This window comes from Eleutherodactylus coqui, chromosome 10 (genome assembly GCF_035609145.1).
Source record: "Eleutherodactylus coqui strain aEleCoq1 chromosome 10, aEleCoq1.hap1, whole genome shotgun sequence".
Lineage (NCBI taxonomy): Eukaryota > Metazoa > Chordata > Amphibia > Anura > Eleutherodactylidae > Eleutherodactylus > Eleutherodactylus coqui.
Window position 1 is genome coordinate 29,401,231 of NC_089846.1, and position 13,387 is coordinate 29,414,617.

At 46.9% G+C, this 13,387-nt stretch overlaps 1 protein-coding gene across 5 annotated transcripts in view; it reads left to right on the forward strand.

Annotated features, from left to right (window-relative positions):
• Window positions 1-2,296: 2,296 nt before the first annotated feature.
• Window positions 2,297-13,387, forward strand: part of GAPVD1 (GTPase activating protein and VPS9 domains 1) — a 55,309-nt gene continuing 44,218 nt past the window's right edge. For 3 of the 5 annotated variants that reach the window (XR_010786947.1, XM_066580753.1, XM_066580754.1), the window contains exon 1: window positions 2,297-2,405. The gene's annotated coding sequence lies outside the window, so the exon portion shown is untranslated. The remainder of the gene's footprint in view (window positions 2,406-13,387) is intronic. The other 2 variants (XM_066580756.1, XM_066580757.1) reach the window with 1 other exon arrangement.

Below are 13,387 nucleotides of genomic sequence, written 5' to 3' on the forward strand. Positions count from 1 at the left end.
ACCAATCACAGCATGGCTTTTACTTAAAGGGGTGGTCTCGCGAAAGCAAGTGGGGTTAAGCACTTCTGTATGGCCATATTAATGCACTTTGTAATGTACATCGTGCATTAAATATGAGCCATACAGTAGTTATTCACTTACCTGCTCCGTTGCTAGCGTCCTCGTCTCCATGGTTCCGTCTAAATTCGCTGGCAGCTTGCTTTTTTAGACGCGCTTGCGCAGTCCGTTCTTCTCCTTTCAGCACGAGCCGCTTCAATCTGCTCCCCACTACAGCTCTTCTGCGCATGCGCAGACGAGCTGTCACTGCTCGGGAGCGCGCTGGAGCGGCCATTCTGTACCATCCTCTGTTAGAGGAAGGTGCAGAGCCGCCCAGCTGTCCCGAGAAGCCGCCCAGCTGTCCCGCCGTCCTGGTAAGTGATGGGCCGGGGGGGCTGCCGCTGCAACGGGGGCGGGCTGCGCCGGGGAGGGGGGCTGCCGCTGCGATGGGGGGGCTGCCGCTGCGATGGGGGGGCTGCCGCTGTGCCGGGGGAGGGGGGGGCTGCGCCGGTTACCTGCTGCCTGGCGGTGGGTCGGCCGTGTTCACTCCAGGGGTCCGGTCGGCGGCTGCGGGGCGTCTGGTTGTCAGGGAGACACAGCTGGTAGCGTCTCAGGAGCGCGCACGTCGGGCTACAGCAAGCGACGGGAAAAGAGCCGGCGGCCATCTTGGGAAAATTTTTATAAGTTGCTGAAACGCTGGAACGGTAAGTACAAACCAGCTAGAAAAGTCATTTACAGGGGGGCTTAGTAATGTATGCTTAATTAGGGGGACTGGGCAAAAAAAAAAATCCACTCCTGCCTCGAGACATCTCCTTTAGGGTGCGGGCAGACGAGCGCATAAACGGCGCGTTTTTGCGACCAAACGTATATACGTGACCATCTGAGGCAATGGTTTCGAATGTATTCGTTCACATGGGCGATTTTACGACGCGTAAAAACGGCAATTCGAAAAAAAACGGAACATATGCGACCGAAATACGCGCCAACGCATATTCGATCGCCGAAAAGACCGTTTGCAAAGTAGGAACAAACGAAAATACGCTTTCTAGCTCTGGTCGTGATCGGTGAAAAACGATCGCTCGGGCGATTATACGTTGCGCTCGTGCGAACGTAAATACGCCTACGCTCGTCTGCCCGCACCCTTAACCTCAGCAGCTTGAGAAATTAAAGCTGCGTTGTAATTGGTTGCTATGAGCAACAAGGATAGTCTTACTATTGGAGTCCAAAATGTTTAATTTGGAAAGCGATGTGTTTAGTGGTGAAGCCGCCCTCCACCGTAACGTAATGTCAGAATCTGGGAGGTGAACCCCCCTGTCTAGGTGGAGCGTATGTGTGACTCCCCTCTGAGGTGAATGTGTTTTGCGCTATACCCTGCAGGAAAGTGTCCGGCCCCTTCTCTCCCATGAGGAAACAATCCTGGGGATTTCGTACCTGGACGCTACAGATATGGCTTCTGTCGCAGCCGGAATAGGAAATCCCAGATTCCATTTTCCAACAGGACGCCCCCCCCCCCCACCTCCTTCCAGTGACTTCAATGGAAACCACCGCCTTAAAACACAGCATTCTGCGATTTTTCCTCTGCAAGCGGAAAATCGCTATTGCTTTCCGTTCGTGTGCAGTAAAAAACGGTTTCCATAGCATGCTATGGGCGGATTCCGCAATGCAAATCCGCCCTTGTGCGGGCGACCTTAGTCTACCTGCCCCCCTTACCACCCACCATTTATGAGCTGCGGCATCACAGAAGCCATTGCATCAGTCAGTCAGGATACGCTACAACAGGGGTCCCCCAACTCCAGTCCTCAGGGGCCCCAACAGGTCATGTGTTCAGGATATCCTAAGAGCACCTCTGGCAATGTCTGAGACACCTGTACAATGTGGAGGAAATCCTGAAAACATGCCGTGAGGAGTGGAGCTGGGAAACACTGCTCTAAAAAGTCAATAGAGTGCTTGAACCGGTTGTGCGTATATATATATATATATATATATAATGCATATGACATTCCCACACTGAGAATAACACCACCCTCTTCACAGCCTACAAGCCAGCACGTGACATTACTGCGCATGCGCTTACCACTGCCCAAGCGCCGATGAAACAATTACTTCCGGGTTACTACGCGTCCAATACGTTTCGATTTCCTGTTACTTGCACGCATGCGTAATCGCATAAACAAGCATCAGTAGTGCGCATGCTCGTCGGGATTACTACGTAGTTCCTGCACATGTCCACTGCTGCTCCTTCTCGCGCACGCGTCATGCGGGCTTTGCCTTTGCTTCCCGCGCATGCGCGGAGTTCTGTATCTGGGAGGTTGCGGCTGACAAGGAGTCCGGCAGCACCGGAGGGCGGAGATCGGGCCAGAGAGATCCGTGTGAGCAGGGCTGGTTGTGGGCGGCAGGGGGGCTTCTAAAGATGTGGTCGTAGTACATAACTAACTGCATGGGTGCTTTTCTGTGTGTTTGGAGGGGGCGGAGTGGTTTTGTTGCAGTGTCATTTGTGGTAGTAGTGAGGGGTCAGTGTGCGGAGGGATGTGACATGGGTGTTGTCAGGGCAGGGCACAGGAAGGGTTGTCATAGGACTGTGCCCATGCTCCATGGAAGTGCCTGGTTACACTATATATAATGTATTCGGTGACTTTGCCCTTTCTTTCACGCCCCCTCATCAGCCAAGAGGACAAATCCTTAAACTCCTGGTTCCTGCAGTACCTCCCTGTAGCCTGCAGAGGATGGGGGCGCCATATAGTGCGTGTCTCTGCTCCACCTGCACAGGTACACGGAGATCAAGTATTGTCAGCGGTCGCTGGCGACAACGCTTGTTCCTCATTGGCTGCCAGACCGTCCTCGGTGCTTAATGGCGTTATGCTTCGGGGATCTGAACGCTGCGGTTTCCTTAAGGTGGCGGTTGAGGCTCTCAGGTGAACGAAAGGTCATTAGAGGGTTTCTTTATAGCATGGATGTAATGCATAGCATCCAATGGAGACCGAATGCGCAACAAAATTGGGCGCGTTTTGTCCACTTAGACGCACGAAAATACAACCATTATTTTTAATAGGTGTATTTACGTGGGCAACCTCCCCTTTTTTTTTTCCTGCGAGCCCGAAAAATCGTGACATGTTCTATGTTTACGTGCGGTTTCCCGCGCATCGCACAAACGCATTGTCCATGTGCTATGCGATGCGAATCGCGCCTGAGAATGTCGGGTACGACTCCATATAAGTGCAGAACCATATCCGACCTGTCAATGACTGGAGTATCAGAACGATCTTCCCGTCGTATGTGAACGATGGCGCGATATTTCCGCGTACGTATGGGTCAGCGGTAAATCGTTTAATACCGGATTCTTTGTGCTTTTCCCAACTCTTAGATCCATTTAGGACGTGCGGGCGTCACTGAGATTCTATAAGAACTAATGCAACCGTCATAGATGGTCATTATTACGAGGTCCCCTATTAGTAGGCCTCATAGAGGGGGCACCGCGCCAATGTGGGGAGCCGCTCTGCTGCTTGATCATCCATTTGTATGGGCGCTAGGTCACACTATTTCTGCAGTGGTTGCCCACTTTCCTGCTGTGATACCATCCGGTGGGTTTTGGCGTTAGATCGGGGGGGGGGGGGGGGGTCAGCACGTTACAAGGTGGCTCTCTTCAGTGACAAAAAGGGGTTTTCCAGGCAAAAACTTTTGATAACTTTTCCTGAAGATGGGTCATCAATGGTTAATCGTTGGGGACCCACCGCATGAGATCCTCGCCGATTAGCTGAACGCTTGGCCCGCTGTCAGTGCAGCGAGGATGGAGACCAGTGCCGTACCTGACTTTACTCCCCCCAGCGATCTGGTGCCTTTCTTCTGGCATCACTGCACAGATGCTGGGAGCTTTGATGCCGGGAGAACGGTACCTCCGATTGGCTGCAGTGGTCAAGTGTTATTTGGTCCTAAGGAAGACCATGAGGGGGAGGGGGTTGGGGGACAGAGGATGGGTAAGCACAGTTGTTTTTTTTCCTGTTAATGCATTTGCAGCGATACTTAGAGGGGATGTCCAGTCATTGACTTCTGCTGGTGGGGTGCAGTATTAAAGTCCTGGCATCATGGCGCCCAGGGTGTAAGCGTTGAAGCCGCCAGGAGAACAAGTGGTGACGCTGCGTCCTCTGGCTGCAGCTGGTCACCTGACTTCTGCCGTCAGAGTCCAGGTGCATTGTGGGGTGCAGCGCTGGATCGGGGACATACCATGTGTTTTATTGCTTTTAAGTGATGTGGCCCTAAATTTTAAGTCCTTTTCTCTAGACGACCCCTTTATGTCTTTGAGACGTCTTATTGCTGGCTGCTGGTCCTATCAGTGCTTCTTAGAGGGGTTCAACTGACTACCAAAGCCTGCAGAAGTTTTGGTGTCATAACTTGTTCTGTGTTTGTTTGTTTTTTTTTTTTTCTCCGTTGTGGTTTTGTATCTTTTTTGCTTTGCTGCCAAACACTTTGCAACAGAATCGTTACATTGTTGCGAATCGGCTCTGATTGTTACACTTGCTGTAAACTCCAGCAGAAGCATCTGATAACTATTCTGAGAGCTGCGTTGTCTAGGAACTTTTCAGATAAGAGGAGACGGAGCGATCCTGACCCAGAAATACAAGTCTTCACAATTCCAGCTCATCTTTTATTTACTCCGCTCATGTAAAGCGCCTATACTTGTATCCAGCACTCGCCGCTTGTGTTCGCTTCACTGGAAATGCGCCTTTTTAGAAGAGCTGTATGTTCTATGGTAGTTTGGTCTTCGGACTATGATCAAGAATGAGTTGCACTGAGTATGACTTGATGACCGTGGAGTTGTGGGAACGATGTGAGCGCTTGTTCTGCACCCCCTTTCCAGGACGTGGTTGGTTCATCATGATGTGATCACTACATGGGGAATGTGCCGATGATTTTTTTTTTATGCTTGCTGAAAGTCACTCATAGGCTGATGAACTTCTTGCTTGTTCACCTGATGATCGTTGGAACTCCCATACAGCCCGATTGTCAGGCAGTGTAAGTCCTGGACTTTATGTTAAGCTGTCAGCTTCTAGAATTCCAATTATCTTCTATAGATTGTTGCAATCTTCTGTCTGCAGTAAAGGGACTGACAAAAGCAACGCAAAGCCGCAAGAGGTTAATTGTGAGAACAGTAGAGAAGAACCTGTAAGAACCTTCCAGCCGAGACAGAATAACAGGAAGTAGAGGTGCCTTTCCAGGAAGAGAAAGTCCTTCGACATTGATGATTATTATATGAGGGGATGTACAGGAAGGAGATTTCTTCTCGCTAGTCACGAACCATAGTGCAGATCTCCTCCTTCCTTGCGGAGAGCGAGTGCGGACCGAGCCCGACTGGTGCTGGTACTCTGGAAGCCCCCCCCCCCCCCCCACCGAGGTCCGCGAAGACATATTCACTTATACTGTATGTATGTGCAAGAGATGGAAGTTTGGTAGTGAATGTATTAATTGGCTGATAACCCAACAGTATTCAGGTGGGTATATAATTCACCTGTATATGCTGTCAGTGTGTGCAACTGTCTGCATATGGCTCATTATAGTAGATGGGGCTGTACAGAGTTGCTTAATTTTATTTTTTTACGTAATAAAGGTTTTTATACTCTCCTCTCCTGGGCGGCGCATGAAAATCTGACTTAGGATGCCATGTGTGTGTGTTCTCCCATAGAAGTCTATGAGAGAGCACACATATAGAAATCTGAAAAGAGACGAATTTTCATGCTGCGTGCGGACTTCCCCCTTGGAAAGCCTTACCTATTGTCCACAATGGGGCAGGAAAACAAATTGCACGACATGCGAGGCGCACGCGAGTGTGATACAAAGTTTCCCATTGAAAACAATGAGAAATGCAGCCATGCCAGAGGATTTGCCCCCTTACTGAAGTGATGGGAGGCGTATTGGACACAAACTCCTCGTATCAACAGGGACCTCGCACGTTCCCAACAACCGAGGTTCATGGCCCGGTATTGTGCTCACCTGTGTAAAACTAGCCTAACAGTACCTTTAACTTAAGGCTCTTTTACACGCAATGGTTGTTGCTCAAGAAATCGTTTAAACCAGATTAAAAAAGGGCGCGCTGGCCTATGGGTGGCATTACACGCAACAACTGCCAGCTGAATAATCACTCAATCAACAATAGTTGTTCCCTGTAAACCCAGACGCCAATTGGGTGACAAGTGAGAACTCATTCACTAGTTACTTCGCCTAAAAATAGTTGCTGGTGGATTTAATTATCGCCTGGGGTAAATAGGTAGTCGTTTGGCTTTCAACATCTAGCCAATAAACTTTGCAGGGAGGTGTGCGCTTCAATGACCGTGAAATTAAATAATAATCGCTACGTGACAAAGCTCACAAACAATTGTTTGTAGGCGCACTGCTCACTGTAGCAAATATTATGAGCGACTATTTGCACTATCGTTGTCTTGTGTGATTGCTCACAGAATGGCGCAGGAGCGTACCCGGGATCTCCTTTTGCCGTTTGCTTCTATTCATAGTAAACAGGCAGTCGTTCGTAAATGATTGACTGCCTGTTTACAAGGGCTGATTGGGGTTTAGATTTTTACGCCTGCCTAAACTGAACGATAATCTAGCGAATTATCATTCCTCGTTCAATCGCTGACTGCGTTTACACTGAACCATTATCGTTCAGTTTTGTGTGATCTAGGGATAAACTAAGCAATAATAGTTAAAGGGCCCTTAATTACTGAATGCTGGCCTATTGTGACGGTGTTTCTACTGGTCAGGGACATGAAAGACTAGTAACGACGCTAACGGCACTGCAGAAGGTGATGGTCCTGTTGATTGGAGCTCATACGAAAAATGAGCTCTTATGCTCTGCGCACATCTCCTTTCAGAGCCTCTGCCACATCGTCCCAGCACGCTGCGCTATATTGGCTGCTACAATGTCGGGCAGCATAATGGAAGCCCAACGAATCCAATTATAGTCAATTCAGTTTACTTGGCAATGCTTGTTTTCATCATGGCACAGATCTGTCCCCTGTTTGCGTGATACCCAGTGTATATATAGATTTTATTTTTTTTATTTTATTTTTTGTTACTCTAGCACAAATAATCATGTTGTGTTTTAAATCTGCATCGCTACTTTCTGAGGCCGCTTTCACACAATCCGGAAAATTGCGTTAGATTTGTGCACTGGGCCGAATTTCACAGCCCCATATTGGCTGGACCGTGTGAAACTAGCCTAAGACCCATAACTTTTTTTTTTTTTTTTTTTTTTTCCCAAGGCAGCAGAGCTCTGTGAGAGGTTGTTTTTATTTGTACCAGTTTGAGCTTCATGTGACTTTTGGATTGCTTTTTTTTTTGGGGGGGGGGGTGCAAACACAAGAAAAAAAAATAGCAGGTCCTGCATTACTTTGTCAAAGTATCTTTATGGCGTTCACCATTTGAGTTGAATTAAAAGAAAATCTAAATATTACTTATGTACTGCATCCTGCTAAGCCTATGATATCAACCTGTTAGACTCCGCCGATGGCAGGGTCTAATAGGTTGTGTTATATGGAGTGACAAAAGGAGCCCGCTTCCTCCACCATCTGCTTTAATGCTGCAGTCGCTATTGATTGTGGCATGTAAGGGGTTAGACTGCCAGGATCTGATGTTTCTCCATTCCTGACAGTTACATCAGGAGCCTGTCCGTCGGTAGTCAACCAAGCCACCGCCTTAAAAAGATGTACGAGCAGGTTTAAAGCCCATTAGTGACCGCCGTAAAAGGCACATTAGCCGTCACTAAGAGGTACAATTCACGTACTTGTCTATTTTTGATGGAAGGCTCTAGGAAGTGCGCATCCATAGAAGATGCATTAAGTACAGTAGCACAGGCACTACGCATGCTGCTCTGCGGTATCCCTTACTGTATTCTGCTCCAAGTGTAACAACGTCCAGCACATCTGTGGGCAGAGGAATGTAAACAACAACATAAACAGTGACCTGAAATAGCATTGAGAACCTATGAAAGAACAGTGCTTGGCAGAGGCCTGGAGTAGACGGGGAGGGGAAAGTCAACCACTCAACTCCATCCTCGCCAGGTGTGGAATATTACAGATGAAAGCTGTGTATATTGGCCACTAAGGTGTGAGACGGCATGTGTGCCAATTAGCATAGTATACCATACTAGACATCTGCTGCTGACCCATAGGTTAAAAAAAAAAAACCCACAAAAACCTTCTTGCACCAGCATTACGCCTGCAACTGGTTGGTGAATCTGCCCTTTCGTACGTTCAGACATAAATTGCTAATATACTTGCAGTGTGTGCTGTACTTCAGGAGGGTAACCTAGTAACAGGAGAATGTCTTCCATCTGCCAAGACAGAACACTGCGCGTTTCATAGTGACACAAGTGACTGGGACTCTTGGTTCACATCTCTTCCCTTCTTATGCTTAATGTATTGTATCTTCATTTTGATACGTTTCAACTTCTTTCTCTAACCGCTACTTTTCTGGAATAGGTTTTATACAGTCTGCAACATGTATAATGCATATATATTTTTTTCCTTCAGGTGTTTCTTCCAAGCGTTAAAGGGGTTTTCCGCTTTTATATAGTTTTGCCCCTTCCACAAAATGAGGTAAAATCTACCCGCCGTGGTTTGGCATTCCTTCGTCTGACGTCAGGAGGCCTGGTGACATCCAGTAAATTAGTTTTGCGTTTCTAGCATTTAAGCCCTGAGGCAGACTTGCGGGACGTCGCGGTTTCCCTGCTGACCTCCTATTGGGTGCAGCAGACACTTGGGTAAACAACCCACATGATCGCTGCAGCCAAAGTAAACAGAGACCAGAGCAGCAGCCAAAATTGTTGGGTGGGGGGGGCACAGCGGGAGGTGAGTAGTAGTAATACTGTTGTTCTTATTCTTTGTTGTGATCATTCTATTTGCCTCTTCCCTCCAGAGCCGCCAAGGTCTTTAAACTCAGAAAACCCCTTTTTAAGAAGTAAATGACAAAATTAAGTGTGTGGGTTTTTTTTTTTTGTTAATGTATGGCAAGGTCAGTAAGATTTAAAGGGGGTTTTCCAGCCCTAAACTACTGACCTATCAACAGTTGAATCAGCGGGGTTCGCCATTCGGGAGCTTATTGTAACAGCAGCGCTCTATTAACCCCTTGAGCGGCACGCCCGGAAAATTTCCGAGACGAGCTCCACTGCTCATAGCAACATAGCCCGGAAGATTTCCGGGCTATGTATCACTATGGGAGCTGCAGAGCACAATGCCACAAGCTATGACATTGTGCTCTGCCTGCACAGATCCACAGAGAACAAAGCAAGGCCTTTGAAAAACGAGCAGAAGATATTGCCGATATGCCGGCAATCTCCTGCTTTGTTTACAGGTTGCTATAGAGACCATCGGCTTGTCAGAAGCAAGCCGATGGTCTCTGTGGCAGGGAGAGCTGGTTGTTAGCTGTCAGAGGACAGCTAGGTACTAGCTCTTACAGCAGAGATCAGAGAAAACCTCCGATCTCTGCTGTGTTAACCCTTTACATGCTGCAGTCTGTCACTGCAGCATGTAAAGGGCTGTCACTGCAGCATGTAAAGGGCTGTCACCATCGGACCCCCGGAATGTGATCAGGGGGTCCTGAGGGGTCCCTGTGGAAGTCCCCTAAAGGGACAAAAAAAATTTAAAAAAAGGAAAAAAATTATTTAAAAAATAATAAACACTTGTCTCCCTTTACTTTGTAAAAAAATCAAAAATACAATCACACATGTGGTATCCGTGTGCGTCGTAATGACCCAGAGAAGGAAGTTAATACATTATTTAACCCCTTAATGACATGGCCCCTTTTTTCCCCATTTCTTTTTTTCCTCCTCCCTGTTTAATAAATAACAACTTGTCTCGCAAAAAACAAGCCCTCATATGGCCATGTCAATGGAAAAAGGAAAAAGTTATGGCTCTTGAGACGCAACTGCAAAATTAGTTGAAATTAGACCATTTTAAAAAACCTGCCCTGGTGGGCACGACAGGGTGGTAGGAAACCCGCCACTCAAGGGGTTAAGTGTTGCAGTCACTTCAGCCCATACCAGGCAGAGTTCCGTACATTGTATAGTGGCTGTACCTGGTATTCCAGCTCAGTCCTAGTCACTTTAATGAAATCAAGCTACTCTCAGGCCATGTGGCTGATAAACATGGAAGAGGATGCAACACTCACCCAAGTGGCCTCTTCAGTCAGGGATAATGAGCTACTGACCTCTCGTTAATCAACCATAAATAACCTATCCTGAAGATGGGTCATCCATAGTTTAGTTCCGCAAAACCCCTTAAATGATTTTATAGGCCTGCAAATCAGAAATTACATGGACAGGAGGAAGCAACCTAAAAAGTTAGGCTGGAGTTGGAAACATCTAAGCGTATTGGTGACCTTGCTTTATTGTAGGGTGTACGTTACTGCAAATCTAAAATTCAACTACCAAACCTTCAACAGGTGCCTGCTCTCCCCCACCTTCCATTACTAGCTGTTCTGGACAGTTTGGAAAAGTTTATTCTTAAGACAAATGGCAGCAAGTCTTGCCAAGCTGGCACTAGAGCTGATGGACTTGGCTCCCAACTGTCCCATTTTTCGACTGGTTCACAGATAGTGGAGTTTATACATAATGTCATAAAAGTGGGTTTGTTTTGTGGGTGTCCCCAGCGTGAATCAGGGTGGGGCTTAAGAGTCCATAAATGGAGATACGAATGTTGATGGAACATAATTTGATTGTTCTCAGCACGAGAAACCAAGTAAACTTGTAGATATACCTTTTAACCCTTTCCAATCCACTGTCTGACGTCTGAAGACATTCTGATTGAAGGCTGTACAGCTCTGATGTCGGAAGACGTCCGGCAGGGTATTCTTACTGTACATTACTGGCCGCTCTGTAGTCGGGGGAGGCCTCTCCAACATGTCACATACTGCAGTACTGGCTCTAGCCAGCAGATGGTGCCATTGTATAATGGCAGAAAGAGAAAAACCGCTAGGAAACCCTGAATCCAAAAATTGGATTGCAAAGAGTTAAAGGGGTTGTCCCGCGGCAGCAAGTGGGTCTATACACTTCTGTATGGCCATATTAATGCACTTTGTAATGTACATTGTGCATTAATTATGAGCCATACAGAAGTTATAAGAAGTTTTTCACTTACCTGCTCCGTTGCTGGCGTCCTCGTTCCCATGGAGCCAACTAATTTTCGCCGTCTAATGGCCAAATTAGCCGCGCTTGCGCAGTCCGGGTCTTCTTCTGTTCTCAATGGGGCTCCGTGTAGCTCCGCCCCGTCACGTGCCGATTCCAGCCAATCAGGAGGCTGGAATCGGCAATGGACTGCACAGAAGCCCTGCGGTCCACGGAGGGAGAAGATGCCGGCGGCCATCTTCAGCAGGTAAGTAAGAAGTCACCGGAGCACGGGGATTCAGGTAAGCGCTGTGCGGATTTTTCTTTAGGTCCCTGCATCGGGGTTGTCTCGCGCCGAACAGGGGGGGGGGGGGGGGGGGGGTTTGAAGAAAAAGAAAACCCCCTTTAATGACTAACAAAAATACACGATGATGTTATAACGAGCTTCCGAACCAACGCAGGGTTCTTCTTCACGCATAATGAAATAGATCCGAAGAGGCATGCATATATATTCATATACAGATGGCAAGGCACAGACATGATGTGATTAACTTGCACTTAAAAGCAATATCATCACAGGATGAGTAGATAAATACATGGAATGATGGGACATGGTCCCTAAACTACTGACGCTTTCTTCAGGGTGTTTGACATGCATTTGCTCCTTCCTTGAATGAGATGGCAGTGTTCCAGACTTTAAAAGAAAAAAAGCCATGATTTCTATACTGAAGTAGCAAAATCCTTTCTCTTTAGTCCATAAATTCTGAAAAGCTAAAATTGTAGTTAAAAAAAAAAGTCACTGTGCATTGTACTGCATTGCACACTGTTTTGGTTGCCTATTGGATCTCTGGGTGGTAGACAACTGTTTTTGTCTTTTGGGTCATCTCTGGTTGTTCTCCAAGCTCTACTCCTAGTGATATCTTGCCTTTTCATATATTGCACTGATGACACGCTTAATTAGATGACTTGATATAGATAAATTCAGTGCAAAGGAATTGTCTCCCCTACTGTGGCCACTTTATTAGTTGCCATCACGATTTTGGACTTGTGTGATCCTGATTTCTAAGTGAAGACAATATAAAAACTATTGCAAAGGCCTCATTCAGACGGCCGTGATGTGGAGGCATTTTAGCATCTGTATTGCTACTGGAAGACTGAGACCCTCGTGGTTTAAAGGAGGCAAACGTGGATCACTATTGGGTTCCAATCATAGAACTACTTGAGAATGAGGGCATCTTAAAGAGACTTCAATAGCGTTTAGGTCTAACTCCATGGAAAGACTACAGGCCTCCCCAGTTGCCCGATGTGCTGGAATGGGACTTTCTCCACAGAGTTCTTGCTCCATGCCATAATGCCGAGACGGCACATTTGACAGCCATGACTCGGTGACGAGACCATATTTGAGCTTCTTCTGAGTAGAAGGAGCTTTTTATAGGGCATCTGAATCTAAAGGGGAAACTGTTCCTGTAAGCTAATATGTACTTACTGGCTCCGATTCATCAGAACTGCTGGTTTCTGTGGAAATGCTGAAAATAGTTTCAGTTTTTGTAAGGTGACCAGGTTTAGGAACATAAAACGGGTCTTTGTGCAGAGTAATGTTTGCAAATGTAATGGAAAACTCTTATTATGCCCATGAATGGTGGGAGAACAGCTACGGTCTAGGGCACCCGCTTCTGATGCCCGTGCGGCACACATCTGCCTCTTTTCAGAGCCCTGTCGGCACTCGTTAAGGTGGTTTTAAATGGGTAGATGATTGCTAGTATGAAGTGTTTGCCAGGACTGTAAAGTCGATAAGCCAAACCTCCAACGCCACGGTTTTCCCAGACCTGACGCCCAACTGTCATATATGACTCATGTTTAAGTGATATATTTACTGTATTAAAATGGTAACATTCATCGCGATTATGGTAAAATCAAGCTATTTAGACAGAACATAAAATATATTTATTGGAATACAGCTCTCTATTGTTTCTACATCCTAGTTGGTCATTAACGTTCTTGATAAACGGGGACTTAGATGAATAGAACATATTTGTAGGACATTTCAAAAATGTCCTAAATTCCTATGAAAGGAGACTTGCCCCTAAATGCCCCTCGGTCTCTGTTCATGCTGGAATCCCTGGTCTGATTTATGCAGGATCCATGTTGCATTTTTGCATTTTGACCCATTTTGCAATAAGGTTCCGGCTATTTTTAAAGTGACCGGTCAGAATAGCCTAGACTCCTATGTGTCTCGGGCAGTGGCTGTATGACAGAACTAAA